The sequence below is a fragment of the Paramisgurnus dabryanus genome, chromosome 17, assembly GCF_030506205.2.
Source record: "Paramisgurnus dabryanus chromosome 17, PD_genome_1.1, whole genome shotgun sequence".
Taxonomy (NCBI): Eukaryota; Metazoa; Chordata; class Actinopteri; order Cypriniformes; family Cobitidae; genus Paramisgurnus; species Paramisgurnus dabryanus.
Genome location: NC_133353.1, coordinates 26277468 through 26284614, shown reverse-complemented (window position 1 = coordinate 26284614; position 7147 = coordinate 26277468). Strand labels below are relative to the sequence as shown.

General features: G+C 54.8%; 1 long non-coding RNA gene across 1 annotated transcript; it reads right to left on the bottom strand.

The window, feature by feature from the left end:
• Positions 1 to 248: 248 nt before the first annotated feature.
• LOC141280957 (uncharacterized) lies at positions 249 to 1415 on the bottom strand. Its single transcript, XR_012335322.1, has 2 exons — positions 1229 to 1415; positions 249 to 1039 (listed from the first exon to the last, which is right to left on the bottom strand). It is a non-coding gene; the product is annotated as an uncharacterized lncRNA (long non-coding RNA).
• Positions 1416 to 7147: the final 5732 nt, after the last annotated feature.

The window sequence follows — 7147 nt, the reverse complement described above, 5'->3', positions numbered from 1 at the left end:
ATACCAGTCCAGAAAGTGCATGGCTGGTGACCCACAACAGTGCATCTCAAGCTCATGTGACAATGCATTTAGGTCATCATGATGGTATTACAAGGTTTCCCTTAGAATGACAATGTGATGAAGGAATATGATTTTGTCACCACCAGGGGCTGGCTGATCTAAACTAAAGCCACGCCCCTTTGCAACTCCCACCTCGAGGAGGTCCCCAAAGCCAACCCAATGACCAGACAAACACGGGAACAGGTAAGTAAAATTTAAAACAAGCTTTATTTAGTTAAATATTTAAAAGAATGGGGAATTTGGGGAAAGGGGAAATTAAAACTAAAAGGCCTCTTCTTCTCCCTCCAGGGAGACTGCAGCCACGGCAGACAGGCCAAGGGCAGCAAGGGTGCCAACCACCATAAGCTGGGGGAAAAGGGAAACGTCAGGCTCCGGCCTGGGCCCTGCTAACCGTGGCGCCCTCCTTCTTCCGTCCTGGAGGCAGAATAGTTTTGGTGTGACTGGTAAGGAAGATCTCCACTGTCGGTGTACCTTTCCTCGGGCCGGCAGGGGGTCCTCGCCCCACGTGCCTTTACGTTCCCTGTCGTACGTCCGTCCACGTTCTCCTTATGCCCCACAGATAGTCACTGCTACACAAAAGCACTGTTAGCTTGCACTTGAGGTGTCTCTCACCGGCTCTGCTGCTTGCAGCTCTCTGGGTGGGTATCACGTTACACAGTCTGTTTCCTAATTGCTTCTCCTTGCTCTCCACAGGCGGCCACTAGAACACAAATGACACTGTTACTTGGACTTCGGTATTGCTCACCGGTTCTGCTGCTTACAGCTCCCTGGGTAAGTATCACGTTCACAGTTTGCTCTTCAGTAGTTCACTCTCGTTCTGTTCTCTCTCCACAGGTGGCCGCTAGAACACAAAGGCACTGCTACTGAGACTTCAAGTAATTCTCACCGGCTCTGCTGCTTACAGCTTTCTGGGTAGGTATCACGTTCACAGTTTGCTCTTCAATGATTCGCTCTCGTTCTGCTCTCTCTCCACAGGTGGCTGCTAGGACACAAAGACACCGTTACTGAGACTTCGAGTATTTCTCACCGGCTCTGCTGTTTACAGCTTTCTGGGTAGGTATCGCGTTCACAGGTTGCTCTTCAATGATTCACTCTCGTTCTGCTCTCTTTCCACAGGTGGCCGCTAGAACACAAAGACACTGTCACTGAGACTTCGAGTATTTCTCACCGGCTCTGCTGTTTACAGCTTTCTGGGTAGGTATCACGTTCACAGGTTGCTCTTCAATGATTCACTCTCGTTCTGCTCTCTCTCCACAGGTGGCCGCTAGAACACGAAGACACTGTTACTGAGACTTCGAGTATTTCTCACCGGCTCTGCTGTTTACAGCTTTCTGGGTAGGTATCACGTTCACAGTTTGCTCTTCAATGATTCACTCTCGTTCTGTTCTCTCTCCACAGGTGGCCGCTAGAACACAAAGACACTGTTACTGAGACTTCGAGTATTTCTCACCGGCTCTGCTGTTTACAGCTTTCTGGGTAGGTATCACGTTCACAGGTTGCTCTTCAATGATTCACTCTCGTTCTGCTCTCTCTCCACAGGTGGCCGCTAGAACACAAAGACACTGTTACTGAAACTTCGAGTATTTCTCACCGGCTCTGCTGTTTACAGCTTTCTGGGTAGGTATCACGTTCACAGGTTGCTCTTCAATGATTCACTCTCGTTCTGCTCTCTCTCCACAGGTGGCCGCTAGAACACGAAGACACTGTTACTGAGACTTCGAGTATTTCTCACCGGCTCTGCTGTTTACAGCTTTCTGTGTAAGTATGGTTCTCCCCCGTAGGTCAACAGAGGGGCGAAGGTCACACACCACCTCGCCGGGTCGAGCGCTGCCCTATCTCCAATGCCCATAGGCCGATCGATTCCTAGACGGGGGCGCCCTTTTCGTAGAGACCACGGGGCGGCGGACCCTTTCGCCTCTGACTCTGCGACAAAACAGACACAGGTAAGTTCACACACGAATGTTTCCAATGGTTTACTCACGGTCACGGACAGCTCTTCGTCTGCGTCCCTTCGTACCCCAAACAGCACACTATTTATAGTAACAGTGGTTTCTGTAGTCGTTGGCCTCTCCGTCCTCTGCCCAGTGGAAGAAAATGGATAATGCGGGGCTTCGTCTACAAGACACACAGCAACCCACAGCAATACACAGCACCACTCCAAACGTGAAAAAGATTTATTACACAGTCTCACTCACCACACTAGAAGTGCACCACAACAAGGGAAGCGCCCGGTGTCCTCCACTGCGCTTGGGCTACGATAAGGCGATGGGAAATAACGACCACAATAAATCTCGTTGCGGTGGCTGTTTGAAGTTGGACTTCTCACGGCTCGCCCACCGCACTCTTATAGGGGTAGGGCCGCCCTCCTTCTCCTGGAGGTTTCCAATAGTTATACAAGTTAACTTTTGCCAGTTACTCCACACAAAAAGGGTATACTCACGGCGAATAGCCTTTGTTTACGTTGTACCAGAAGGTCAATTTTCTTCCTGCTTTACTCTTTCAGTATTGATCAAAACAAGTTCCTTTCGACCCATAGGGTTTTCCTGTTCACTCCAGCAGGTCCACAATCAAGACTGCAACGAGAGGGAGAGAGAACCACAGACAGCCACCACGTCCAAAAACGAGCACAGCTCCGTTTCCCAGCACACACTAAGCACTCTAACTGTGTTCTAACTGTGCTTTATATACTCCTCTCTGTACTATAATCGTCCAATCGCCCGGCGATCTCTTCAACTAGGCGCAGCTGTGCCCAATCGGCTGATTACAGCCTCCGTGGATCTGCCGGATGTCCGGTGTTTCCGTTTTCCGGTCTGGACGGAAACATCCGGGCGGAACCAAAACTTCCTCAACTTTTGGTTCCGCCCTAAAAGATCGTCACCCCGTGACATCCTCCCCCGCCAATGCATTCCAGTCCCTGGAATGCCGTTGAGTAGTCCACTCACCGTAACGGGAAGGGGGTCGGCCTCGATTCTCCCGTTGGGAGCGCCTCACAGGGGAGTCAGGTTCGGCGGGCTCGGGCACAACCTCAGGTTGTCCTTGGGCGGCCGGGGGTTCGGCTGGCGCTGGTACCGGCTCTGCTTGTCTCTGGGCGGCCGGGGGTTCAACTGGCTCAGGTGCTAGCTCTGGCTCTCCTGGGGCGGCCGGGGGTGGTGTTGCCACGGGTAGGCCTGGTACCACAGCCCATCCTTCCATCCAGGGGGCCGTCGGTGCCGGTTCTGCCACTACCTCCTTCGCGACCTCGGGATAATTTGGGCAAGGGCGAATCATGTTGCGGTGCACCACACGTTCCGGGCCGGCCTTTCCTTCCGGCCGGATGGTATACACCGGCTGTCCCGGCCTCTGTTGCCTGCAGACTACGTACGGGATGGGCTCCCAACGGTCACTCAGCTTGCCTTTACCTTGCCGCCGATTGTCTCGTACCAAGACTCTCTCTCCTGGCAACAAGGGGGCGTCCCGGGCCGTCCGGTCGTACAGCCGCTTGTTCTTTTCCCCTGTAGCCCGTATCTTCTGGGATACCTGCTCGTAAGCAAAGTGTAGCCGTTGGTGGTGGCGCCCCGCCCATTCCGTCACGCTCCCTTCCTCTTGGCCAGCGGCCACTCCCAAAACCAGGTCCGTGGGCATCCGCACATGTCTGCCGAACATCAGATAAGTGGGGGCATACCCCGTCGTACTATGAACGCTGTTATTATAAGCTTGCAAAAGATTCGGTAGAGCACTCACCCAATCGCTCTGCTTCCGTTGGTCCAGGGTCCCTAGGAGCCCCAACAGGGTCTGATTAAACCTCTCACAACAGCCATTTCCTTGAGGGTGATACGACGTCGTATGGGTCTTCGTGCACCCATACAGCTGGCATAATTCTCGGATCACCCTTGATTCGAAATTTGCCCCTTGGTCTGAGTGCAGGAACTCTGGACATCCGAACGTTTGGAAGACGTGCCGCCATAGAGCCGTTGCGGTGGTGTTTGCCGTCTGATCAAGGGTGGGAACTGCCCATGCGTATTTTGTAAACAGGTCGGTGATTACTAAGATGTTCGGATAGCGGTCCTGTGGCCGGCCCAGTGTCAGGAAATCCATCGCCATGATGTGGAGGGGGGCTTTGGCATGTATGGGCACCATTGGCGCTCGAGCCTCTCGTCGAGATTTAAACAACATGCACCTGGGGCAAGCTTGGACCAAGCTGCGTACTGATGCTTCCAGCCCCGGCCAGTAGAAAAACCTGCGCAGCAGCGATACTGTCCGTTCCTGTCCCTGGTGCCCCAGCTGATCATGGTAGGCGGACACCAAGGCTGCTGCTTGATCGGCGGGCACCACGATCTGGCGCACCTCTTCGTCCAGTTTTGGGTCACTAACCTTCCGGCAAAGCACCCCTTCCTGTAGTTCCAACTTGTCCCACTGTCCCAGCAGTCTTTTTCCCGTCTCTGTTTGGGTCAGCCTCTCAGACGATGTCGGCCGTCGGCCCTGCTCCACCCACATCTTTACCTGACACACATCCTGATCCTGGGCCTGCCTCGCTTTCCACCGACAGGGGTCCCAGCCCCAATTCTCCGGTACCGCCTCCTGCTGGCCTCCGGGGGCCTCCACGGCCCCTATCAGGTAGCCCTCCCTCTGGCTTTCTTCTTCCTTGCCTCCCCGGCAACCGGGGTGGCCCGCCTCTGGCAATCGGGACAAGGCGTCCGCGTTCGTGTGTTCTCGCCCAGGCCGATACTGCAGTTGATACTCAAAATTTGCAAGTTGTGCCACCCAGCGCTGCTCCACAGCTCCCAACTTCGCTGTCTGTAAATGTACCAAAGGGTTATTGTCTGTAATCACCGTTACCTTAGCACCCCAGAGGTAGTCCTTAAACTTCTCGCTCAGGGCCCACTTCAGGGCCAGCAGTTCCAGTTTAAATGAGCTGTAGTTGGCATCGTTCTTCTCAGCTGGGTGGAGGCTTCGGCTTGCATAAGCAATCACCCGTTCTGTTCCCGCCTGTCGTTGGGCCAAGACCGCCCCCAACCCCAGGTTGCTAGCGTCTGTATACAAGATAAATGGTTGAGTAAAATCTGCATAGGCTAAGATAGGAGCCTGTAACAATTCCTGTTTCAATCTCTGAAATGCCCCCTCACAGGACTCATCCCAGTCAATCGGGGGTGATCCCCGTCCCCGGTTCCGCCCTGTACCGACCAGCAGCTGGTTAAGTGGCTTAGCGATCTTGGAAAAATCTTTGATGAACCGTCTGTAGTATCCCACAAACCCCAGAAATGAACGTACCTGCCTCACAGTCTTGGGCGCACTCCAATCTCTCACTGCAGAGACTTTCCCAGGGTCTACAGCCACCCCAGCAGCGCTGACCACGTGACCCAGGAACTGGACCTCTCGCCTCAGCAGATGGCATTTATCGGGTTGCAACTTCAGCCCATATTTCTCCATTGCCTGGAAAACCTCTTCGAGGTGCCGGAGGTGGGAATCGAAATCTGGGGAGTACACAATTACATCATCTAGATATACCAAGACTGACTCCATTAACTGACCTCCCAAACAGCGCTGCATCAGGCGTTGGAACGTGGCTGGGGCGTTGCAGAGCCCGAAGGGCATCCGTTCCCACTCGAATAGTCCAAACGGGGTCGTGAAAGCGGTCTTCTCCCTATCGGCCTCGGCCACTGGCACCTGCCAATACCCACTGGCCAGATCCAGAGTGGAGTACCATGCGGACCGCGTGAGACCCGCAAGGGAGTCTTCGATCCGGGGTAGGGGAAAAGCGTCTTTCTTAGTCACCAGGTTGAGCTTACGATAGTCCACACAAAACCTCCAAGCTCCCGACTTCTTCTGCACCAGTACGATAGGGGCTGCCCATGGGCTACTGCTCTCCCGGACGATGCCCCGCCCCAGCATACCCTGCAATAGTGAGCGTACCTCGGTATACAAAGTGGGTGGGATCGGCCGGTACCTCTCCCTGCTGGGTCCTGCATCTCCAGTCGGGATATGATGTTCTACCACCTTAGTGCATCCGTAATCCTCCTCGTGTCTTGCAAACACATGCTGCCATTTCTGAAGGAGGGCTTGGAGTCTTTGTGTCTGCGCCTGTTCCAGCTTTTCCCCTTGCAGGGACTCACCTGCCAGGTGTCTCGGCACGTCCCTTTCCCCGTTGTTCGAAGGGGCTTCCATCTGTGTCAGGGCCACCTCGATGACAGTGGGGCACACCTGACGGAACTTAACATCTCTCTCTTCCCTCACCTGATGGGGTGCAACCCCCGTGAGTCGTGCCAGCCGCTGGTGTCGGTGTAAGTGTACTGGGTAGGGATGGTCATTTCGAACCTTTACAGGGACCCTCCCCCGGTGGACCGCCGCTAGGCCTCGTGCTACCTCCACTTGGGGGCAATCAGCGTGGGGTTCAACCAATACCCACTCTTCGGGGCCAACTCCTCGGGGGGCCACTCTCACCCACACCATGGCCTCACTCCTAGGGGGGATAGATAAAGCATAACGACACATTACTCTTCCTACCTCTTCCCGGCCTCTACGGACCTGGGTCATCTGGACCCGACGACAGTCGGCGACCACTCGCTCCCATAGGGGCCTCTCAACAGGGGAGATCCTAGGGCCGGGCCTAGCCCGAAATAACTCCTCCCAACACTCGGAGAGCACGTTCATCCCTAGTAGGGCTCGGTGGACTCCCAAACATCTGTCTTCCACGATAATCACCCCTTTTTGGGGAACTAACACCCCGTGCACTTCTAAGTCCGTCAGCCGATAGCCAATGTAAGGAATCTCTAAGCCGTTGGCGCCCCGCAACGTCAGCCAGGGGGCCTCTCCTCCTTGGGTTCTCTGCTTCCCGAATACTTCCTGCGAGAGACTTTCGGCAAACAATGTCACTTGGGAGCCTGTATCTACCAGGCACTGTACTGTCTTGCCACATACCTTCACCTCCGCCGTTGGGCTATGCCCCACCATCTGGCCTCTTGAATTCTCACGTCTTTCCGGGTCTCCTCGAGGGGTCCCGGCCACACGACCCACTGTGGCCGGCCGTCCTAAAAACCCCCTTCCGATGCCCTACGAGGCCCACACTGACGGCTATAATGCCCTGGTTCTCCACAACGATTGCAGATTGGCC